This window comes from Cervus canadensis, chromosome 3 (assembly GCF_019320065.1).
Source record: "Cervus canadensis isolate Bull #8, Minnesota chromosome 3, ASM1932006v1, whole genome shotgun sequence".
NCBI classification, from domain to species: domain Eukaryota; kingdom Metazoa; phylum Chordata; class Mammalia; order Artiodactyla; family Cervidae; genus Cervus; species Cervus canadensis.
The window spans coordinates 89,679,279-89,705,343 of NC_057388.1; the positions used below are offsets into that span (position 1 = coordinate 89,679,279).

Here is a 26,065-nt window from a genome sequence, read left to right on the forward strand (position 1 = left end):
CAAATATAATTTTATTTTCAGCTAAATAAAATATAAAGTTTCTATATCTCAAAAAATAATAAGCAAAATAAAAAATCAAAGAAGTTGGGGAAAATATTTGCCACAAATGTCACATACACATAAAAGACTAAATATATTACAGAACAATTCAAATGCATTATAGAACGATTACACCCCAGTAGAAAAGTTGGTAATGGATGTGAACAGAACATTTACAAAAGTAAATAATGGACTAGTCAGCACATAAAGAAGGTAAACTTCACTGACAGTCAATAAAAGTGCCACATGCCTCACACAGAGTATTCATCAAACAGCTGTTGAATAAATCAACCAAAAACAATGAATGTAATGCTTTTGCCTAAAGATTTAAAAATAGGTAAAACTGTGTATAACGTGATATAAATTTTTCCAGAAAACAAACAGGCAAAGGATAACAAGAATCTTTAAGAGTTCAGCTCTTCTGTTAAGTTCACTGCAAGGAATCTATCCTAAGGAAATGACTGAAAATTTGTCCAAGACACATGTACAGGTTAACTATTGTCATAGCAAATGAACTTTGAAAAAAAGCAACCTACTAAATGGGAGAAAATATTGGCAAATGATATGGACTGATAAGGGATTAATATTCAAAATATATAAACAGCTCATACAACTCAACATCAAAAAGACAACTTGATTTTAAAAAATGGGTAGAAGACCTGAATATACATCTGTAAGAAGACTTACAGATGGCCAACAGATACATAAAAGATGTTCAGCATTGCTAACTACTAGATAAAAGGAAATCAAAACAACAATGAGATATAACTTCACACCTGTCAAAATAGCTATCATCAAAAAGTCTACAAACAGCAAATTTTGGGAAGGATGTGGAGAGAAGGGAAGCCTTGTACACAGTTGGGAATGTAAATTGGTGCAACTACTACGGAAAACAGTATGGAGGTATCTCAAAAAATCTAAGAACAGAACTACCATATGATCTAGCAATTGCACTCCTGGGTATATATCCGAAAAAATAAAAAATAAGAACACTAATTCAAGAAGATATACATACTCCAATGTTCATAGAGCACTATACACAAAAGCCAAGATGTGAAAGCAACCCAAGAGTCCATCAACAGATGAATGGATAAAGAAGATGTCTGAGGTATATATACACACAACACCCACCCACCCACGCACCCACACACACACCCCCATATATATACATACATATATTCAATGGAATATTACTCAGCCATAAAAAAGAATGGAACTCTACCATTTGCAACAGCATGGATGAACCTAGAGAGTATTATGCAATTCTACCATTTGCAACAGCATGGATGAACCTAGAGAGTATTATGCTTAGTGAGATAAGTCAGAGCAAGACAAACACTGTATATTATCACTTATATGTGAAATCTAAAACAATAAAATAAACGAATGTGTATAGCAAAAGAGAAACAGACTCATGGATACAGAAAATAAACCAGTGGGTACTGGCGAGGAGAGGGAAGGGGGGGAGGGGCAAGATAGTTGTATAGGATTAAGAGAAACAAACTACCTTTCATAAAATAGAGAAGTAACAAGGATACATTATATAGCACAGGGTGATACAAAATATCACTATTATTTTGCAATAACTTTGAGAGAAGTATAATCTATAAACACTCTGAATCACTATGTTGTACACCTGAAACTAATAAAATATTGTAAACTATATCATTATAAATCAATGATTAAAAAAAACTTTTCAGGAAGATTTTAGTCAAGATATAATTAAAAGTTTTATACTTAGAAAGGACTTCCCTGGTGGCTCAGACAGTAAAGCATCTGCAGGAGACCCGGGTTTGATCCCTGGGTTGGGAAGATCCCCTGGAGAAGAAAATGGCAATCCACTCCAGTACTATTGCCTGGAAAATCCCATGGACAGAGGAGCCTGGTAGGCTACAGTCCATGGGGTCGCAAAGAGTCGGACACGACTGAGCGACTTCACTTCTTCATACTTAGGAAAGGATAATTATTGTAATGTTAAGATGGCTTTAAAAAAAATGGAAGCAAACTGAATACTCTCAAATTAGAGAACAATGCACCATTAAAAATGTTTTTAAAGCACTTTAAAGCATATGGAGAAGATGTGCATTTAATGTGGGATATAAAAATGCCTGTACAGAACGATGCTGCTCTTGCAACTGTGTGTGTCTGTGTGCACATACATGTGCATGTTCTGGAAAATACTGCAAGGAAATAAAAATACGCAAATATTAACAGAACTTTGGGTGATGGAATCAGAAGAAAATTCGTATTTCTTCTCTATTTTATTCTACAGTTTAAAAGAAGTTTCAGGAAAAACTTTTAAATACCGTATAAACAATTTATTGATCTACTACTTTAGAAACAAGTCTTCACACAAGTCAAGACCACCACCGACTTTAGGCTGTTGCTGCTAACCCACATTTCAAGGTCCAACCCCATAGAAACCACCTTCGTGCTTGCTCGGCTCTTACACCTCCGCCTGTTCCGTCCATGTGACTGTCACACGTCCAAATGTCGCCTTGTCTTCCCCTCCAACCTGTTTTTCCTCTCAGATTTCATTCTGTGGTGAACGATACCACTTAATAACCTAAGCCACTAACCTTACTTCACCTTTTCCCTTTTTTTTTACCTCGTGAATCTCTCTGGAATCCACTGCCCTTGGCGTCCTCATCATTACTTCACTGAGCAACCAGAGGAGCTTTCTTCCCATCTGGTCTCCTTGCCTCTTGCCCAACCCATTCCCCTGCCCCAACACACTCTCACACACACACACTCCCTTCAGGACAGCCCCCTGATCTGTCTTAAGTGCACACATCTGGCCTCATCACCCTCCTAGATGGACACCTTCGGGCTAACACGGCACAGCGGGATAGATCCCTGTACCAGGGACCCTTCCTGCTTCATCTCTCGTTGTTCCTTTCCCCACACCTTCCTCTCTACCTCCTGCTCTGAGCCTCTCTTCCTGCTCTCTTCCTCGGCATCCACTCTTCCTCTGGCCTGAAGCCCTCGCCACAATGCCTGCCTCCCTGGTCCAGCTCACTCCTTAAAGGCTGTCCTTGAAGGATCAATTCGGATACCACTCCATCAGGAAGACTCACGGGTGGCGGCTGAGTGTTTCAAGGTCCCGCGCATATGCTATTTTTATGCAGCCAGAGCACTAAATCACACATTGTGAATCTGCTTTTGTAGCTAGACTGTGCGCATCTAGCAAAGTAGGTCTTCAGAGTTTGTAGAAGGAATTAATAAATGTTTCCGCCACCTAACACAGAATTCCCTAGTTTCATCTTGAAAGAGAGCCCAACCAAAGATTTCATAACTTCCCTCAGCCACTTGTTTACTTTATCATCTTGGCAATCGAGATAGTCTTTCTTATCTATTAATCAACAAAGAAGTGTATTTATTATATACCTTATGTCCTGACAACTCTGGTTTTATCTGAGTCTATTTATTCTTGCGGAAGCTCTCATGTAAGTGTTACAAATGTGCCTACACAGGACAGCCATCAAAGTATCACAATTTACTGAAAGCAGGCAGTGTGCTACAAAGATAAACTGTTACTACTTAAAGACCTTTAGCAAGAAATCCTTTAGCCTTTTGGAGACTAAAACCTCCAGTTACTTTATATTTTGCTAGAAGAGTATATAACTTTCTGTTGTTTACATATCAGAGCTCTCCACAATTACCCAAAATCTTTTTTCAAATGTGACTCAGGTTGGACACAAGAATGAGTCTGACTAATACAAGCCTTATTTTCTTACCCTTTTATGTCATACTCCTTTTAATACACTCCAGAATCATGTCTATTTTTTCCCACGCCAGCCTTACAGTAGTGACAAATTTAGTTGACGGGCAAGAAGGGCTACATCTTCTTTCTCGTGGTGTTTTGTGTATACTCAGCTAAACTACCTTATATATACCCCAGCAAATTCCTTCTGATAATGTAGAATCATTTCTCCAGTTTGTTACAACTATTATTATTTATATTTCTGGGGTTCAGATATTGGCAATCCTACCTGGCTTGGTAACACACACAATGGAAAACAAACAGGAAAGAAGAGAGGTTTCATTACGTGTTAGGAAAACTCTCCTCAACTGTTGAACGTTGAATCCTCAAGTCTCTACCGGAATTCACAATGTACTTGACGAATATCCAAGGTTAAACATTTAGGGATTCTGGAGTATCTGTCTGGAGGTTCTGATATTAATGATTCTCTTTGTTTATTTAATATCAGTCACATATTCTCTACTCCTTCTTTGCTCGGACTTTGCACCCCCACCTAGTGACCATGGAGAACGATTTCCTTTCAACTTAGATGCCTCCTACTTTAAGTCTCAGGGTTTGCTGGGGAGTGGCAGTCAGGGTGAGGGCTCACCCCATGGAGTCCTTAACCTGGGGCCCGCGGATGAGCGCCACCGTGGCCGCAAGAGTCCAGAGAATGCGGGCAAATGTTTGTGTGTGAGTGTGCTAAGAGGATTCATGGCTTCCATCACAATCTCAAAGGGGCCCAATACACCCTGGAAAGGTTAAGAACCCCACCTCTAAGGCATTCAAACATAAAGCAGTAAACTGAATAAACAGTACCATCATGACCAAGTCAACTTTCTCCTTATTCATCTCCAAAAAGAATGAGAAACTCTCTAATAATTATATACTAAATGACCGCTACTTGAGGGTGTGATCTGGTGGATCCATCATATATGAGATTATACAGAGGCCAAAATCTAACTAACACTTCAAATATCAATCACTTCAAACACCTCAATTTCTACTTTTATCCAAGTTCAGCATATTTTCTTTGTCCTCTTGATACCTTTAGCTGATTTGATAATGCTGCTTTAAAACCAAAACACCATGAATCAAGTTTCTCTGCACATAAATATTATGTTACTAGTCAAAAATATATGCCTTAACTATTAGCAATTATATTATTTTTGCTGGAATATACTATTACCTTCCATACCTGTGTTTTAAATAAATTACCCCCAAAATCACTTAATACAAGTATGTCAAAATCAAAACTGCCTCCATGTCAACAAGCTACAAAAATCTATTCTATGCAAATAAATCCTAACTCTTCACTTTCATTGTTGTCTACAGGTTATGCTGTCTTTTATACTATCACAGCACCCAGTATATTTTCTACAGGTCAACATAAACTGCAGTGTAAATGTGCCAAGACAGAATGCTTTTTAAAATGTTTCCTTGGATGAAATGCCGTTTAGAAATTGAGAAGCAAAAACCCCCAAAATTCAGAAACCGCTGCCATCAGTACTCACCATTGAACGGCCACAAAAGGGATCCCCAGGAACAGGCTGGACTTGTCTGGAGGCAAGGGACTGAATTCCATTAGGAGAGCAGGCAAGTAGAAACAGCAAGTGTCAACACTACCTTTCTCCAGCTCATCTTATTTGCAGACACACAGATTTTGGAATCCTCCAGGACTAACAATGAAAACCACACTAGGTTGTTTTCCCCAATTCCTATGAAATGAGTCAGTAGGTCAAACAACTTCTCCACTCGGGAGAGACAACAATTTCTGAAGCTGCACTCACTGTTTCCAGTAACCGGATTCCTTCTCTTTCCCCTCTAGATAAAATTACTGTCAATCATCTGTGGAGAGCCCACCAGGTTCTGAATGAGACACATCAGATACTGCCAGAAGGGTCAGTATCCTTCATGGGGTAGTTTCCCCTTGCGAATAGTCAGGAAGACAAAAATCCAGTTAGGAGTAACACGTGGATGAAGTTTCTTCAGTTAAAAAGAGTTGGCAAAACTTTTTCTTTGTTGAAACCATATAGTCATTTCCTTCACACAAGAAGATGGACTGATAGTTAAAATAAATACAGATGGGCAGTAACTGCAGTAACTGGGCTTTTTAAACTTTTAAAAGCCCCTTACAAATGGCTTCCGTCCGTAAAATAGTCTTTCTTCCTCAAAGGGACTAGTATATTCAAAAGATTCAACAATTATTCAATTAATTCATGTTCTGAAAAACCTTCCACAGGCTTCTATGAGTCCTGCAGTTCCATCCACTAAATCATACAAAGCAGAAGTATTTAAGAGCTTGCTAGCAGTCCTCTGAATCCATGACTCAAAAGAGGATGAGTCCTGGGTTAGCAACAATCTTCAGAATCTACCACCTACTCACCACACATAACATTTCTTGTAGTTAGCGACCCTCTGCACAGGAGATCAACCAGCTACCAGCAACGAATCCGTAATTCCAAGGACTCCTACAGTGTAGGCAAGTATTAATACATGGACGCGTGTCTCTACACACAGGCACACAGATCTTCCGTGACAGCGCGTCAGGAGGAGACTGGAAGTACTTTTGCTTTCTGTATCGAGAGTACTTTCTTTCCTTTTAAAGAGGAGGTTTCGTTTTGATCTTGAGACATTCTGATAAAACCACCAACTGAAAACCTGCCATTATAAATGAGGGATTTCACAACATTCATTCCAAAAAAACCGTGGCTATTCATTTCTGGAAGTGACTCACTGCAGAAGAATCACTGGCAGTGGAGGGAGCGTTAATTTTTAGAAGACAGCCCGCCCTCTGAGAAGTGAGCAGAAACCTCAGCGCCGGCGGCAGCCACGTGCCTTGCGGACCCCCCATCACAGCTTCCTGAATCACCACCACCAAGATGACGCGCGATGACCAATTTCCTCTTGTAACTCCCTCAGTACACAAAAATCCTTCGGTCTGTACGCCCTGAATATTCCCCTGCTCTGGCGGAAAGGTTCAAAGAAATCTGAGCGGATGGCAGCAGCACTTCTCCACCTGTCAATGCTCAGCTGCTGGCGAGTAACCAGCATATGGATACTCACTTCCTGTGAGTATTTCTAAAAAAGCTTATGATATTTCCTTTGGAGAAAAAAAAAAAAGTGGGGAGGAAAACACTACGGGGAGGAGAAGTAACTCCAACAAGCCTGCGGAGCTAAAAGCAGGCAACGTGATCGCTGTTTACCAGCCACGCCTAATTTTAATTTGGTTTCTCAACCCCTGTGTAATTAAGACAGCCAAGAGAGAACAGCATCAGGAGAAAGAAAAAAAAAAAAAGACATTTCACAAATGCTTAGACCTTCCGTGTGCGTGACCAGAAAAGTAATTTTAAGATTCAAGTGAACCAATCTGAAGCTGTTTAGGGCATTAACCCTTCAAGGAAAAAGAATTATTTTTTTGTTTGTCTCTAGATTTCAAATACGGAAATCATCTTCCCCACCCCGGGCGCTGAGCACACCAAACACATAGCCTCCGGGTGCCATCCCCACCGTCTGCAAGAAGAGGGAACGTTTTCAGATTTGTGATGGGGGCAGAAAAACACGCATCTAACACCCTGTCACATTCATAGTGACCACGTCATTTTTGCACCAAAGCATCCCTTGAAAACCAACCATGAAGGGCTAAAATATGACCTTTTTTATTTCTCTTGTCTTTAACCAAACCTGATCACTTCAGAGAAGAGTTTCTTGACAACTGGGCAAACTAAGAAAAACTGCTTTTATCCCATCTTAAATGTCAGAGCTCGTTTTCTGAGGCGACGAGTAGACATTTTGCTGAGACGAGCTTAAAAAAAAGCCTGCCCTTTATTTTCAGGCTGTTAATGTGCTTCTTTGGGTAAAATGGCGGGGCATGGGAGTGGAGGAGCTCATGAAGGCAGGACAAAAGCACAAGGTTCTACCTAATGGGACTGAAGAAGAAAAATAAACAGATCCAGTGTGTTCACATTACCTGTCATACAGCACCACTAAGCCCTCAATTTCTAATGTAGCGACACAGAAATTTCTACCCTAGCTTCTGTATTTCTCATTTTTTGAACACTCAAGATAAACACAAAGAATGTATGTGCAAAATTTAATAAAACCATCTGTGTGTTATACTCTGGAAGGAAATTTTCATGAATGTGAAATGTTTTTATACTTTTAACGAAACTGATGTTTTAAAAAGAAGAGTATGGAAACCATTTGCATGGTGTAAATATAACCTTCAAATTGAGGATGAGTTAAAAAAAAAAAACAGCATCAATAAACATCCTTAAGGATTTCATTAAAACCAACTATACTACTGAACAGTCATTTCTCTGCCCTCACTCCCAAGACCTCATCATGAACTTGCTCGCTGTCAAGAGGCCCTCTCTGTATGACGTCTCAAGAAGAGGAACACTACATGGAGGGCAGTTTTAAATATCTACAATTTAAAAAACCTTATTGATACTGAGCTTGGTGAATGACTAGAGGCCAGACAACTACCCGAATGTTAGATCAGCTCATTTCCCCTCCCACTGTGTCATGCACATACACACGCTCGAAGTTCTCAAAGCTTCTGAGCAGTGTGTTCCTGTTTCAGACCATGCTTTAAATGCGAGTTCCTCTGAAGTCCTGGGTGACCCATGCAGAGGTTTCAAAGAGAGAAAGGAAAAGCAGAGTGAAACAGAATAAAGATCACAAAAATACATGCTGGGGGGACAGCAGGGAGAATATGAACCGAACAGGTGTGGCTGCTAACAAGAAGGTACTGCCCCCTGGGAACTCCTGTGAATGGGGGAGGCAGAGGGGACTATTTCTAAGGTGGGCATTTAGAATGTGATTAAGCTATAGAGACTGTCTGGGTCTTGTTCTGATTCGCTGTGCTGTAGACATCCCACAAGCCCAAGTTGAAAGAATCAGTGTTTGCTCTCCAGACCTGTGGGCCCATTATCACCCAGCCCCCACCTCCCCAAACAAAACAAAACCATGTCACAGATATTCATGGTTAACGTTTACTCAGCGTGTCCTTTTAAACAATGGCAGGGGGTGCACCCTTTAGTGATCCTTTTATAGAAAGGAGGGGGTGTGGCCCCATACAGGAAGGGCACCTGACCCAATATGGGAGGTCAAGAGGCCTGGCATTCGAGTTTCACCTCTTCCCTGGGCGACACTTCTCTCTGGTGCAGTTAACCCAACCCTCTTTCAGCCAGTTCACTCATCCGTGGTTGACAGCGGCCTGACCCCAGGGCTGGTTTAGGCACCACCAAGGGCCTACACAGATCTGTTCACTGGATCCTCACAGCAACCCTGCAAGTTCAGTTCTCTGGTTATTCCCATCCTATAGATGAGGATGCAGCTACCCTGGCGGCTCTCAGCAAATGCAGGAGACTCAGGTTCAGTCCCTGGGTTGGGAGGATCTCCTGGAGGAGGAAATGGCAACCCACTCCAGTATTCTTGCCTGGGAAACCCCATGGACAGAGGAGCCTGGCGGGCTACAGTCCAGGGGGTAACAGAAGATCTGGACACGACTGAATGACTGACCACGCCTCCACAGATAAGCACACTGAGCCCCGAGACGTTTAAGGGCTTGCCTAGGGTCACAAAATCAGCAGGCAGTGGAGCCAGGGGTCAAAGCCAGGGAGCCGCAGCTTGACCACTCTGCTCTGGGCTTTCCATCAGCAAGGCCGCCCTTCATGCCAGGCTGCCATGTGTGTTACGTAAAACTGCCTTGGAGACTACTACTTGAAGCAGATTTTCACTCACGCCACATGCAAATACATTCTCTGCAGAATTTAAAGAAAACTAGTGACAACTAAGTATCCGCAACTTTAACACATTAGCTTGTTCTCTGAGAACAGCTTCGTGTAATTTGCAAACCACTTCTTTGCAAAATTTGTGATACTGAGTTTTGGGGCAAAGGGATCTAGAAGCCAGGTTTTCAATCAGAGTGGTGGAGTGAAGCTCCCAGCCCAGAGGGAAGGCTTGCCCTCCATCACAAGGCCGCACCATTGCCCCATGGCCACCAGGGACTGGGGAACGCTTCTCGGGAGTTTTGACCTGTCAGGCATCCACTCACTCTTGTGACGCATGCATGTGTAATATCAGTCCTCAGAAATGTATCAGACATTTTCTTCTCAGTTCAAGCTCCTCAGGCTTTAAGAAGAGGAGAGAAAGATGAAGGGAAAAAAATCTTCCAAGTCAGAAAGCCACTATTACAGTTCTTCCACAGTGAACCTAGAGCTTCCCTGGCAACTCAGCTGGTAAAGAATATGCCTGCAATGCAGGAGACCTCAGTTCGATTCCTGGGTTGGGAAGATCCCCTGAAGGAGGGATAGGCTACCCACTGCAGTATTCTTGGGTGGGTTTCCTTGGTGGCTCAGATAGTAAAGAATCCACCTGCAATATAGGAGACCTGGGTTTGATGCCTGGGTTGGGAGGATCCCCTGAAGGAGGGCATCGCAACCCACTCCAGTATTCTTGCCTGGAGAATCCTCATGTACCGAGCATTGTAGCCTGTAGCCTGGTGGCTACAGTCCATGAGGTCACAGAGGGTTGGACATGACCGAACGACTAAGCACAGCACACAGTGGACCTAACTGAAGGTCCACCCAATTCCTTCTTTTCTCTGACATGCAGACTTGGCGTTAAACAAACTATCTTTCCCACATGATTATGGAACATGGAAACTAGAGGAACTGGGGACCTCCTCATCTTCATTTATGCTTCAAAGAAAAAGAAACTTCCTATTTAGGGTACTCAAACTTTTTGTGCTATTTATTCTGTACAATTTGGTCTTATTATTCTCTTTTGGAAATTTTTTTAATGGTTCCATGTCATATTGGGACACACCAAAATACCCCAAAATGCCTCATTCTAAAACAAAGACATTTGTTGACAAGAAAAGTTAAGAAGAGGAAGAAGTAAGACTATGTTCTAGTTTTATTTCCACATAAGAGAGTAAAGATTCTGGGAAATTTATGTACGTTAAATTTATAAGTGAGCCCTTTTCCCCCCCGAAGATTTATTTGGCATGAAAAGTTACTTCCTGTACTGTAATCATAAAATAAAATGTTATTTACTCTTGTCATAACCATTCACACACTTCCTGTCATAAAAATTTGAACTTGGCTGGAATGTTAAATAAAACATGCAAAAAACTACAGGTAGGAAGTGACTATATAAATACCTATTATCAGTTCATATTCCAATTTAAGAAAAGAATCACCTCTTCTTGGAAAAACTAGTATTATGCTTTATCATCTTCAGTGACTAAATCCCTCAGGATGCCTCCCAGGGACACTCTGTGTGTACCAGGCTGCAATGTTCTTGAGGGGTTCATGGCCCAGAATCAGAATCGAGAAGAGTCAAAACATACACAGGGTGGATGTGCACGTTGTTAAATGCACGTGCGTGTTCTTCTTCAACGCCTGCATGTTTCTAAAAGAAAACAAGCTTCTAAATCCTAGGCTTCCGGGTGTCTAGTGGGAAAAGCAGAGCCAGTGTACACATACCATGCTAGAAGAAAGTGTGTGTGAACAGATTTGTTTACAAAACAGGGCCCAGCAAAGTCTGTCTCTCAGCACCACAGCAGGATCCATCCAACAAAACAAACAGGCAGACACGGAAGAATCTACAGGACTAGCTCTTCTTTCTGATGAAGGTATGACAGCTGGTGAATTATAATCAGGCAGTAAGTTACAATGTGGCTTAGTCTGGAACTGGGACTATGTCACAAAATCCACTTTCACACACACGCATGCATGCACACATACACAGAGGTGCACATGTCCATGTAGCACAATGGTTTCAATGCTCCTGAAGCATTAGAGCCTCTAATTTATTTCTTCACACAGGCATCTTCTCCTACCTTCAAGTCTACATATTTCTATCTGGAAAGGGTAGTTGGTCCCTTTAAATTCATCAGGAAACAACAAAACCATATGAATTCTATTTATTTTAGCCTAATTAACTGTATGGCCATCTGACCAGGCTGGAAAGCTTGTACCCTTGACTCCCTTCTTCAGGGACCAGAGGCTGGGCCCATCGTTAGGTTGCCAAGTCTAGTCGGCACCTGTTCCCTGTTAACTACTGTTTCTGTCCTCTCTCTCCCACGCTTGCTTCTAATAAACATGCCGGACCCTTATCACTTTGTTCTGAGACAAGTGTGACAACCTTTTCAATTGGTTTCCTTGCCAATGAGCAGCTTTGTGGCAGTAAAACACAGAAAAGAGTGGGAAGATTGGCTTCTGGGTTTGACTCTGCCAGATGCAAACCACGTGGTCCTGAGACCGTTAAGCAGTCTCCTTGGGACTCTGTTCTCATCTATAGCATGAAGAAAATGGCAATCAAATTATATGCTCTAATGTAGGACATACACAGTCCCCAAATATGATCTTCTGAAACTCAGTTTCCTCAGGGAAATGCACACCTTCAAAACCTTCAATGACTTTGCTGAAGTTTAACTTCTTCAGCCTGAACTGAATGTGAACATCTCATAAAATGAACGGCATTGCACAAATGCAATAGTGACTAACAGGGGTCATTTGTGATCTGCATGCACTATGCATTATCCAGGAATTTTATATACATGGGTGCTAATCCCCACGACCATTCTGCAATGTGGTTTTATGACTACATTATACACCAAGAATCTGAAGTTCTGTGGATAACTCGCCCAAGGTTATAAAATCTATTACGTGTCAGAAATGGCATACAAAATCTGCCTGTGGTTAATTATAAAGCCCACTAAATCATACTGAGTGCTTTAAATGTACCATAAGATGAGAGGGGGATGTCCCTAATTACTTGAATAATCATTCTCTGAGTCCCTGTAGATTCCAGGCTGCATAAGAAAGCACCAATCATCCGAATATAAAGAACAATGATGGCACTTCCCTGGTGGTGCAGTGGTTGGGACTCTTGAGCTTCCAATGCAGGGGGCATGGGTTCAACCCCCAGTCAGTGTACTAGGATCCTACATACTTACAGTGTGGTCAAAAATAAATAAATACATAAAATTAATATTAAAAAGTAACAATGACAAAGTGATAACTTAGCATTTAGTCCTCGTTAACATCAGCATCCATTACACTCAACTTTCTTGATGGGTCAGTTCAGTTCAGTTGAGTCGCTCAGTCGTGTCTCTTTGCGACCCCATGGACTGCAGCACGCCGGGCCTCCCTGTCTATCACCAGCTCCCGGAGTTTACTCAAACTCATGTCCATTAAGTCGGTGATGTCATCCAACCATCTCACATCCTCTGTCTGACTGGTCAGTACCACAGAATAAAAATGCAAACACAATGACGTTCCTTTGTAACATGAACCTATACAGTTTTAACCAAAGCTGATAAAAGTGACCCAGGAAAACTGTGCAAGTCACACACAGTCACTGAAAAATAAGGATCAAAGGGGATTTCAACAATTAACAACTGAGGAAGCAAAAGTCAATAGAGATGACTGCACGAGGGGTAGGCTCTTCAAGAGAATGGTTTGTATATAAAAAGATTGAGAGAGGTCCTTTGGGAAATTAATGTTCATAAACAAAAATCACCCTCTTTATGGTTCTGCCACAGAAGTTGACCAATCTTTGGTCTAAGAAAGAGTATACTGTTGCATCACAGCCCAAATTTCTGTTATATAATGTAGAAAAAACTGAGATTCAACTTAAAAAACTTTTTCAGGACTTAATTCCACTAAAATCTTTTTAAAACTTTTTACTGTTTGTTTTAAATATTTTATTCAGGTTTAAGTTAATGCTCTAAAAGTAATAGTTTTCTGGTAGCAGTTATCCTCAGATGATAAGACTTCTTGAAATGGTAATAATAGAAAAAAGGAAGAATAAAAGGATTACTGATATGCAGATAGTAGTGAACAAAAGATTACTCATTCTCCAGCCCACAAGTGAAAAGTAATGTCTTAGATTTCCTCTCTCACTTCAAGATTCTCAGGCTTACCTAGCCCAAAACACCCATAAAGAAGATTCGCTCATCAGCTCCATGCCCTGGTCCCACCACTGTGCCTATGGTGACCTAGATATGACATTCACATAGCATTAGCTAGCCTTTAGGCAGGTCTGTCTAGGCAAAAGCTAGACTATAGTCTAGTAAGCTCTGTGTAAACCCTAACTTTACAAGATTTACTCCATCTATTCTATGGTGGTTTAGTCACTATGTCAGGTCTGACTCTTGTGACCCCATGCACAGTAGCCTGCTAGGCTCCTCTGTTCATGGGCCGTCCCAGGCAAGAATACTGGAGTGGGTTGCCATTTCCTTCTTCAGGAAGTTACCATAATCCGCTACCTGACGATCTCTACCTTTTTCCCCAGAAGAGTTTATAATCTGGAAGAATTTTGCCTTATAATAATTCCATTAAAAAGGGCTTCAGACTTCCCTGGTGGTCCAGTGGCTGAGAATCCGCCTGCTAATGTAGAGGACACATGTTCAACCTCTGGTCTGGGAAGATGCCACATGCTGCGGGGCAGCTAAGCCCATGAGCCACAACTACTGAGCTAGAGAGAAAGTGCCGCTCATCCCAACTACAGGAGCGCACGTGCAGCAACAAAGACCCAGCATAACCAAAAATAAATACATGATTAATTTCTTAAATTTGAAAGATAGTTTAAAGAAAGGCCTCAATGGTATATCAAGATCCCACCTGATATGTGTATATACACCTGTGTACAAAGTTAAATGGTTTTTGTTTCTACCAATATCCTTCAATCAAAGGTTCAGAGAAGAGCTGTTTTGAAAAGATTTAATGGGATTTGTAACATAAAACCTCAAAAGCATATTACTGACTTAACCAAGACAACACTGGAATACAAAATGTGGTTGCTGTGCTTTTTCTAGTGACTATCATGTCGACTTCCAAGAATTTAATAAAATACTGTTGTCTCCTGTGCCAGAGAAACCCACGAAGGGACACCCTCGGGAGACTGAGTCTTACGGCGGTGAATTCAGAGGCATGTGGTAAGTGATGAGAACATTATTAGTGCACTTGTGGCCTTGCAAGATGCTTGCTTGCTGTAGGGATCTTGGCTTGTTACTTGAGACAGTGGTTTTGTGATGCTCCGAAATAGCTCCTCTCTGAAAAGCAAGAGGTGCTACCCTTCGTAAGGAAAAACCCAGAGCCTGTGATCTAAACCTTAGAGATTCTTTTTTGTATACGAGCAGAGGCCATACAAACTCAATAATGCACCGTGAGAAATTAATACGTTAAGTAAATACAAGAGGTTTTCCAGAATTCAGCAATCTGAACCTGGGGCACGGGGTGAAGAGAAGTAGGATGGGAAGAACTGGTGGCAGTTCAGTGGTTTTGAACTTCTGACTGTGATCCCAAAAGATTTTTAACACCGCCCTAGTTTTCCAGAAAGGGTTTTGCAGCACTGACCCCAAAGGCAGCATAATGTCATTGGCGTAGTGTGTATTAATGCAGGCCATTGTTAATGATATGCTCTCTTTTAAGACTAAACAGAAGCTGAATACGCCAGTGGATAATGCAGAGCCATGCTGCAGTTCCACTTAAGTCCTCAGAAGCGGTGAAGCCTTACTGCAGAAGCTCGGGGTGGAATGCTTGTTTTGGAGAGCATTCAACGGAGAGCATTTGGTTTCCTCCATTTAACCAGGTCACCCAGGCATGGAATGCTCAGCTCTGCCAGACAGCGCGCTGCGGAGGCCTGAGAAACAACGGCCCTGCCCGGGCCACTGATGCAGAGGGAGGCCGTGGTTTCCTTTCTCCCTGCGCTGAATGGCAGCCCTGACGTCACAACAGCTAGGAACCGCTGGAGGGACAAATAACAAGGCTCAAGCCAAGAGTGCCCTGCTCTGTTGCAGGACCATTTTCATCTCATTCTGGTATCTTCTGTGGCTGCAGAGAGTCAACAAGAGCAGAGGTGAAGGGCTGGAGCTTAAAAACAGAGGCAGCCTCTGGGCTGATACAACAGATCTTTGGCCATACTAATCATCACCTTTAAGAAACCTGGATAAAGAACAGCTCTTGCATTAAGCTGTTTTCTAACCTAATGGACTCCCCAGAGAATGCCTGGAGTGATGCTGCTCAAGGCTCAGACCTCTGCATTTTCCCCAAGGAGCTGAACTTCCTGTATTTCAAAATGAACCTTTTCAAAACGGGGCTGCCGCAAACATTCTGAGAGAGGCAAGGAGGTCAGGAGAGCTGGCAGTTTTTGCAAGAGACTTATATTCCAGGATAAAAACATCCGTTAGGGATTTTATAATTTAAGTTCAAGCAATTAAACATGCGCATTTAGCACCCAAATGCAGGTGTCTGAACAAATGGATGAAAACTGTTCAGATGCTGGCAGGTTTAACTCACCATTATATAAAATAAGTTGTCTATGTAAGTCATCACAGCAGTTTGAAAAGCATGACCTTTCATGTTTCAACCTTACTTCAAAATTATAAATTATATTTAGCTACGTGAGTGTCAGATCACTTCTTTTCATTATAAATGCAACGCTAACTATAGACCTACTGGGCAATCGGAAGGCAGGATCTGAAAGTATTGTCTCTACTTTCATGGAACAGAGAACAGCTTTCTGTTGTCACAAGTTTGCCCAAGTCCAGCCCTCTGCCTTAGGGCCAATAACAACGTTCACCAAACTCCAATCCTAGCTTGAACCCACGGCGCTCAGGGTCCTTTAGGACAGCTGAAGCTGGAAAAGCAGGGACTGATCTCTGAGGTGCAGGTGTGTGTAGCAGCACATCAACGCAGAGGGCCATGGAAACACCTGCTCCTCTGATGTCTGTGCTTGGAGCTCAGCAGACTGAATGCCTAATGGCAGCCCACTCCAGTATTCTTGCCTGGAGAGCTCCATGGACAGAGGAGCCTGGCGGTACAGTCCATGGGGTCACAAAAGAGTCAAACACGACTGAGCACCTGAGTACTGAGCTACCTGGCTCCTTTTACAAGCTCCTTCTTTCCTTCATTTGATGAGCACTCCCAAAGCATAACTTTCCTGTGGTCGCTGTGTCCATCTCATTTCAAGAGAATAACCTGCTATGAAGATTTACTCACTTTCAAAGATAAAAGAGGGTAGCATTTTTATCCAAAACTCTCGTTTAAGAACCCCCCTAGGGCAGAATACACCCCTTCTGCCTGCAGGCTGCCCTGAACATCTCTTGTTCTCTGCAGGTATCTGAGGCCTGTTTGGAATCTGGTCTTTGGATTCTAGTGATCTTACCTGGGTAGATAACAAACTCTGTGCCTTGTTCCAATTGTTTAAAAAAACAAAACAAAACAAAACAAAACTCCAAGTATTTTCAGTGATTATACAGAGGAAAGTATACAGCAAAAATAACTTGTTGACTACATTTTCTTTCAAATGATGATTATGCTCAAGAGGTGAAACTTATTTTAACCCTACCCTTGTTTTTATTTTATAAAGAGCTTTTTATAGTTTAAGAATTATAATTAAATTTCCTCTGAACTGATTTATTAAACTTAAGTTTTCAAAGAGAGAATGATGGGATTTCTTAAACTATTAAGTTTCAAAAACAAAGACTACTTATTTTTATTCTAATATAAGAGATGAGAGACTGAGAGGGAAAATTTTTTCCATCTGTATTTTGATTAGAATTTTTTTAATGTTCAAATTTCTGGTTATAAACCACAGTAAACAACCAGTCATTCATTAAGAGGCAACTATTGAAATGGCGATATTTAGAGGAGAAAAAATAAAACATGATGTGATTAAAACCCCACGCACGTCTTCACTTCAAGGCAAACGCTGTGCCCATCTGGGTATTAAGAAAGTGCCAAATATCACTGGGATCTAGATTTAACTCATGTCATAAAGAAAGCACTGTGTTTCATTTGTTTGAAAAGGACCTGGAACCTCATGGAAATGATGGTGGGGATATGGACCTGAAGAGAACTCAACATTAAAACGAGGTACTGATTTATCAATTATTTAAATATGGAATCAGTTACAACATGAACTTTCAATGATCTACTGTTCTACTCTTAAGGGTAAGAGGTAATATTAAAGAATGTTAACTTTTGGCTGTAATAGGCCTCTGCTCTAATTTTCTCCTCTGTTTGGAAATCTTTAACGGTTAGTCAGTTTAAAAATCCTGGCTGCTTTTAAGTCAGGGGCCAAAGAAGAAGAGACACAGTCTGTCCTGGGGGGACTCAAAGACGGTCCTGAGGAGTTAAGCCCTGGATGTGTTCCCTGAACTGAAGGTGCTGTCTCTGCTTGTTTTATGGTGAGGCTTGGGAAGGACTGAGCTTCAGAACCCTCTATCCAGGTGATGGGAAGTAGGAAGTGTCCTGAGCCCAGCCACTTCCAGCACACGTGCCAGGTATCCACACTCAGAAATGAAACTCGACCTGGCCAACCTGCCAGCCAGGATGGCCACCCTTAGCAGGGATGGGGGTTTTCCTTCCACACTTTCATGCCCGCTGGCTCTCATGTCAACGGAAGACCTGATCCCTGATTTCAGTGTAAGAACAATGATGGGAATTTTCTATGAATTTTCTTTAGGAACCGATGGCTATCATAAATCCCACAGAAATGAGCTTTCCCTTTCCAAATTCCTCTGAAAATGGCAGAGAAAGGTATATCCTTGCTCTAAACTCATTTGTAAATAATAATAATAAAAGCTTTTCCTCTAAGTTTATTACAACACGACCAACAGTCATCATCCAATCCTATAATGCACACGTGAAACATTGGTTTTCACAAATCATCTTTTGTGATTGTTAGGAAAAACTAACTTTCTATCTATCCATTCTTTACCTACATGAGAAAAAACATAATACTAATCTCCAAGAGTGATTCTATGGTAAGTAGCTTTATAAAATCAGTCTATTTTTTTTTTTTTTTTTGGCCATGCTGCATAGCATGTGGTATCTTAGTTGCTTGACCAGGGACCAAACCTGTGCTCCCTGCAATGGAAGAACAGTCTCAACCGCTGGACCACCCGGGGAAGTCCTTAAGACCAGTCTTTATGCTTATAAACCTACCCTCCAATTGGCAACAACAGCTCTATCATTCTCCTTAGTTTCCACTATGTACACAGAGAGGCAAACACAGGCTTTATTGAGACTCTCTACTGTTTCTGAATTTTTTTCTTCTTAGCACATCATAACCTGCGATTAGCTGTGTGTGTGTTTGTACACTGTTTCTTCCATAAACCTGTAAGTTCCATGCAGATGAGCAGTGTTTGTATCGTCTTTATACAGGCGCTGTGGGATGAATGGAAGAAGGGGAGGGAAGCGGAGAAGAGAGCAGTAAGAGAAAGGAGGGAAGGAAGGCAGGGGAGGGAGAAAACACTGCAACAGCAGCTACGCCGGTTTTAAGCAAACCAAAGAAGTACTGTTACAGTTTCATCAGACTCTTCATTTATAGAATTTAAAATTCTTTGTAACTATTATCTCATCAAATCTCATAGTAACCCTAAGTGAACATAAAATTATTGTGTATCACCTAGAGGCACAAAAATGAGGAGTAGTTAGCTCCTGTATCTTTCATGTTTTAGCTATCCAGCAGCCACTATGGAAGACAGTTCTCCTCACTGACTTTTCAGGGGGTGTGTAAAATCAGAGCTGTATTTCTTTAGAACTGTGACCAAGGTCCAGTATTTCTCCCCTTTTTATTCATTCAACATGTTTTGGAAACTGACATGGAAAGGCTGATTTTTATTTTTATTTTATTTATTTATTTTTTTCCTTTATTTATTTATTTTTTCAGTGGGTTTTGTCATACATTGATATGTATCAGCCATAGATTTACACGTATTCCCCATCCCGATCCCCCCTCCCACCTCCCTCTCCACCCGATTCCTCTGGGTCTTCCCAGTGCACCAGGCCCGAGCACTTGTCTCATGCATCCCACCTGGGCTGGTGATCTGCTTCACCATAGATAATATACATGCTGTTCTTTCGAAACATCCCACCCTCCCCTTCTCCCACAGAGTTCAAAAGTCTGTTCTGTACTTCTGTGTCTCTTTTTCTGTTTTGCATATAGGGTTGTCGTTACCATCGGAAAGGCTGATTTTTAACTTTGGATATATTCCTGTGAAGGAAGAACTAGTTCTCCAGCAACTCTTCTCATTTTTATCACCCACACACAAACGCACTTTCTGGTGTGAAGGATGCCTCCCAACGAGGAAATCATTTACCAGTAATAGGCAGGGTCACCCACTGGGGTGGAGAGCAGTGTCAGACCCAATGACTGGGAAGAACTGAAGTGGTGGTCCCTCCCACTGCCTGGCTCCAGGGGGAATATCCAGGGTGTCCTCCCCACACAACATATCCTATGATGATACGATGGACCACACCATCAACACAGGGCCAAGGAGGACTCGCCCGAGCTCACACAGCCCGTGACTGTCTCACAGGCTGCGTGTGCTGAGCTCACCTGGCCGCCAGGCTGCTCACTGCCCCAGCTCTAAACTGACAAGGCTGCAGGAAGTGGCAATGCAGTCACGTGCGATGCAGAGAAAGTGTGAACACAGACAAGCCCAAACCGATCATCATATCGTTCTGAAGCATCTGGTCGAGGAACAGTTATAGACAGCAAAGTTAACCTGCTGAGCTGAGTGCAGCCCTGATCGGGTCTGTTTTTGTCCCAACTGCCTAGAGCCCTTCCATCAGGGCAGAGGCAAACCTCAACTCCCATCTCAGCTGTCGTGGCAATAAATAACACATGCCTTTGTGCACCTCAGCATTGTGGCTCTCCTGTGAATACGACACCCAACCCCAGTTCCCATATGAACACAACCAGACCAACCTTGGAAATTCAGCTTCCCTCTTGCTGAATCCTTTCTCTCAGTTTTTCTCTATCAATTTATCACAGTGTGTTATTGGGTTCACAATGCACTTACCATTCTTATGATGACAAAAGTAATAAACCACTCCCCATATATTCTACACTCAAGCAGTTTATAATTCAAGATTTTTTTCTCCTGATGCTTCTAGTTTTTTCTTGACTGACTAAGGTTTAGAAAGTATGGCACATTCACAACTGTAGCACATTAAATGCACGGCACCTGTCACACAACAAAAAAGGCAGACAAGTATTGGTTCCAACTAGCTTGGAGTTAGCTAGGCTAACTCACCTGGGTCCTGACCCGTATCACGGGTGTCCCAGGAATGTGACTTCCCTGTCACAACCCCCATGGCAATCAGCTGTGGCATGCTGGCTCTGTGGGTAGGACGTCATACGTTCCAGCTCCACTTGCAAGAGTATGTCCAGGTCCAAGTGTGGCCTTGTGACCACAGCAGAGGTCCTGACCCCCTTCAGCCATCCCCAGAGGGACACGGAATCAAGGCCAGCGATCTATGATCTAATTCTAGCGCCAGTGTGAGTTTGCCAAAGGCTCTGAGAGCAAATCATGTTTTCCCTGCCTGGGGCTTGGTTGCTATGCTTTGAAAAGGATTCTTAGTATTTACTGCAGTAAAATTAAGCACTTTCAAATTTCTGCCAGATCTCGTGGAGAAATATGGTTTATTAACACAAAACAAATGTAGTGCTTGAAAGGCAGGAGCCCCGGATCACAGTCCCTGGCCCACTACTGGTTCACTGGGAAGCTTTAGGCATAGAACTTAAATCAAGTGCATCATTTTTAATGTGCACAGAATGGACACTTGGTAGGTGGGAGTGCCCTGTGAGATCTCGGGCCAGTCCAGTGGTGAAACTAAGTCAGCTCAGACAAGGCCCTTTGCCAGCGCCCGCGGCCTTGAGTGCTGTTTTGTAGGTGGTTCAAGGTGGCCACGCTGCAATGTGACCCAAAAAGGTTTTGAAAGCTTGAAGCTGAAGGAACTGGTTGAAACTTGTCCTTGAAAAGAGAGGCAATCCCACATATTAGCTAAGAGCACAGCTTTTAGGAGCCAAATCTGTGCATTCGAATCCTGAGTCTACCATTTTTAAACTTTGGTTTTCTCATCTGTAAAATATGAATAAATACCATCTACCTGTTATAGGCTGTTTTAGGGATTAGATGTCTTAATTCATGTAAAATAAGCACTAGGTAAACATTAGTCATTAGCTAAAAGTTAACAAAGTATTAAAATAAGATATAATAATTAAGTATATACTTTTTTTTGTTTCCAATGCAAACTTATATAGTTACAGTTGGACTGAATGAGACTCCCTGAGAGAGGTAATAATAAAATACCCAAGCTTATACAGCCCTTTAGAGTTTGCAAGACACTTCCCTCTATTTTCTCCAAGGCTCATATTCTTCTCATTTATTTTTTTACAAGTCACACTTCAGCAAAGTGACCAGGAAGATTGGAAAAAAGAGAAATATAAAACTTAATAACTTTAAAAAAATAAAAATGCCAATCAATGTAAGGTTAAACAGCATTCTACAAATGGCTGGAGAAATAATACTTTAGCTGCCATCCACATGCTGGTATCTTCATCAGAGACCTTCCTCTGAATTACAAACTTGAATGTCTATCTGCTAACTCAACATCCCCACTGGAATTATAACAGGCATCTCAATGTTAACAGGACTAAAACAGAACTGCTTGTAATTTTTCCCCTTTCCCCATAAACAGGATACTGGGTAAACTGTGATACAGTCTCACACACTGGAACCCTGTGTCAATGTATACAAAGAACTGCAGCCCTACTCCCAACAACATGGGTGAGTTTTTTTTTTTTTTGAAACCAAATGAGCGATAGGTTTTGGTTTTTTTTTTTTCATTTATTTTTATTAGTTGGAGTTTTATAAACATAATATGGAAGGAAAACATAGGCTGCAAAAAACTACACATGGTGTGATACCACTTTCTGGTATCTCAAAATACCTTTAGCAATGCTCATTTATGTGATAAAATTTATATATCTGTTAAAAAAATCAGGAGAATTATAAACACAAATTTCTAAACTGCGAGGAAGCCAGAAAATAGTGGGAAGGAAGTACAAAGATCCAGAAGCATCTGTATCATTCCAGTTCCTAAAAGAGGAGGTGGGTCACTGGAGTGTTTTAAAAAATTGCACTTTGGAGCTTACTTATATGTTATGAGTAATCTCTTGTATATATCAAATAACCAACAAATTAAAAAGACAGAAATACAACTCATAAAATGCACTGTGCTGAAAGTTACACTTCAAAACAAACTAACAGTGAAGGAAAGTACATCTTGCTAAAAATATGAAGAAATTAATGTATACGAATAAAGCTGGGTATGGAATATAATTACTTTTACAAGGATGAATAAAACACACATGTGTTTTATGAGAATCAAATGCCAAGGGATAAAATGATTAGGCTTGTGGAAGTGGAAGTGTTGGTCCCTCAGTCGTGCCCGACTCTTCGTGACCATATGGTCTGTAGCCTGACAGGCTCCTCTGTCCAAGGAATATTCCAGGCAAGAATACTAGAGTGGGTAGCCATTTCCTTCTCCAGGAGAACTTCCTGGCCCAGGGATTGAACCCGGGTCTCTCGCATTGCAGGCAAGATTCTTTACCGTCTGAGCCACCAGGGAAGCCCTGACTAGGTTTAGAGGTCAGAACAAATTTATTTATCAGGGATTCTTTTTCTATTTTGGTAGGCTTTCTTTCTTAAAAACAAAATGGATTGATTGTTATTACTTGTTTAGTGTTGTCTGTTTAGCAGATGGTCTGTCCAAGCTGCCTAGGATGAGAACCTCTCCCTGCCCTGCCCAGCCTCGGGCCTCCGGAGGCTTGTCCAGGAGGAGCTCAGCGCCGCATCTGGTGAAGGCCTGTGGTTTTAGAGTTCCTCTTCTCTCCTCCATCAGCACTGACAGCAGTGATTTACTGTAGAGAAACTTAGGACGTACAGGCTTTCTTGTTTTCTAGAGCATCTAAGTTGCAATTCTTAAAATACATATAAGAGTCCATTTTAGAAGGAAGTGACCAAGCTCAAAGCAGCACTCGGCATGATGCGCCTTCTTTATTTATCTGCTTGAACAGGCAAGGAAACAAAAAGAGGCCTGTGCATTTCTTGGGCTTTGCAAACAGGAGCTGAATCTATTTGAATGGCCAGGGAGGAGAAGACAGCTTGACTTAGATTTGGCATGGGTTTAGGGGAAGAAATGTCTTTGTAGCTGGTCCTAAATATTATGGCAACTTGGACTGAGTCAGTCTCTAAGGGAGAAGTCGCCACATGTTGTAACAGAAGCCACTGGGCTTGGCAAGGGAGGGAATGAAAGAATTACAATGAAAGCAACACCATTTCTCCATCATGGCAAAGATGCACTAGCCAGAACCACGGCCTGTCCTCCTTTTCCATGGCTGGTCAAACCAAGCGAGGCCCTTCCAACTCAGTCTTTATCACCATATTGTAAAGAATACTAAATGCTGAGATTAAAATTAATTTCTAATGAATTTTTAAGAAGAACTTTTTCTTCCTCCTTACTGGGAAAAAAAAAAGAGTAAACAATTCAGAATAGAGGTTCAAAAGGAGTGCCAGCAAAATAACTGAGCTTAAGAATGCTGAGAGGGAACATCTCTCAAATGCATTTATTAATTTTAGACCTCCTGTGAGATAAGACTATAATCTGTTTTGAGGCATGATTCCTCCCCACCACTTAAATTTTTGAAAATTAGATTCTTGCCTATCTTGTCTCACTGTTTTGACTGGTCATTCCCAAACACACGCTGCCCAGCTTTGACGCTTTCCAAAGCTAAGAGGAGGTGAAGTCTGGCACAGAGAAGGCTGTTAGCGAGTTTTTACTAAGTGAATCCACATTCTTGCATGGCCTAAAGTTGGACGTAAATTCTAAGACTTCTTACATCAACAGTAATTTTTCGGTCAATGTCATCATAACTTACTATTTCCAAAAGGAAAAATTAGCTTATTTAAAGGTTACTGAATACAATATCTAGCTTTCATTTATGGATCAAAGGAGAGGAATTTTAAGGAAAAAGAGACAAAATATAAATCACACAGTTTCATTTTACAAAGTGGTCTTCCATGTATACCACGTGTTTCACTAAAAAAGAAAGGAGATGTTTATGAGACACGTAGGTGACAAATTAAAGGACGTGTGTGTGTGTAAGACCAAGATTAAAGTGTGAGAGAAAGACACAGAGAAAGAGACAAAGAGGAGTCTGAAAGAATGGAAGAAGCAGAGAGTTTAAGGAATGTTTTAAAAATACACAACTGATGATCCCTTAAAAGCACCAGTCTTACTTAAATGGTGTCCTAGACCAGTTTGGCACACCAGCTGTGAAAGGTGGAGATCCTGACAGCTCACGACAGGAACGTACACAGTATTGTGCAGACTTCTTTTGGGAAGGAGAGTTACTCACGGAGTCATATAGGAACTGGCTGGGCCCAGGTTGAGAGGTTCATCTGAAGGAGAAAACACCCTGAAACAGGTGCCAGAGGGCTAAACCCACGTGTGTCCAAGATACCTTCAGGAGGTCGGTGCTCTCCCTGCCCCACCCCTGGCCCGATGGGTATTAGGGAGTGATCCCAAAGAACAGAGCGAGTCGGCTGATCACTCAACATAAATGTATGAAGCATCTCCTGTGTGTCAGGCCCTGCAGCTGGTAGATCCTGAAGTCTGATGGTGAACCCAGGGGAACACAGTCCCTGCCCTCACAGAGCTTACAGTCTAGCAGGTAGGAATGGTAGGCATCAGGGAGGTGCCAGCAGAGTGACAGGAACACAGTTGGCTGGGGTCCCTAGACAAGGTTTAAATTCTACCTCAGAAGCGTGAGCTCCCTGGGTCACTGCTTCTTTACGTGTAAAATGGGATGATACTGTGAAGGAGATTCCACGAGACCATGTTTGTGAAACACTTAAAACAATCCCTGACACACCAAAGGCCTGCTAAGTATATCTCCTCAGAGATCCAAGGGACACACATGGAAGAGTCTGCTGCCCTCTTCCCCAGAGCATACCCCAAACTGTGGACAAAGAGCTAAACCACATCACCGCTTCATCGTGTTTCTAGAGGATTTTTGGCCAATCAGGTGGCTCCTAGTGTCCCTAGGCTAGATAGGAAAGTCTAGTGGCTAAAAGCATACCCCGGCAAGAATTTACCCCACAGTGTTCCTATAATGGGAGTGTTTTCTGTTTCTCAAGGAGGCAGCAAGGGAAGTATTATAGGAAGGCCTCTTGAAAACTAACACATAACATCTTCTCTTTTAAAGCAAGTCCTACCAAAGCACCACCACCATGATGAATGTTCTGGATAGTGGCCCCTGAGGGACAGATGAGGGGGTGATGTCCAAGACATCTCGGGCCAAGCAGCAGCAGAATGGAAGTGTGAGGAGCACAGCTTCTGGAGCCAGGCTGCCTGGGCCCCGCGCCGGGCTCTCTCACGCACTGGCTGGGCAGCAGTGCCCACGCTG

The 26,065-nt window shown here is 42.0% G+C and overlaps 1 long non-coding RNA gene across 2 annotated transcripts in view; it reads right to left on the reverse strand.

Moving 5' to 3' along the window:
* LOC122438651 overlaps positions 1-26,065 on the reverse strand; it is a 57,599-nt gene that overhangs the window by 15,353 nt on the left and 16,181 nt on the right. The window contains exon 1 of one of the 2 annotated variants that reach the window (XR_006268599.1): positions 5,296-10,123. The exons of the other annotated variant lie outside the window; for it this stretch is intronic. This is a non-coding gene — a long non-coding RNA (uncharacterized LOC122438651). Of the gene's footprint in view, positions 1-5,295; positions 10,124-26,065 lie in introns of those variants that run through there. 2 annotated transcript variants of the gene reach the window in all.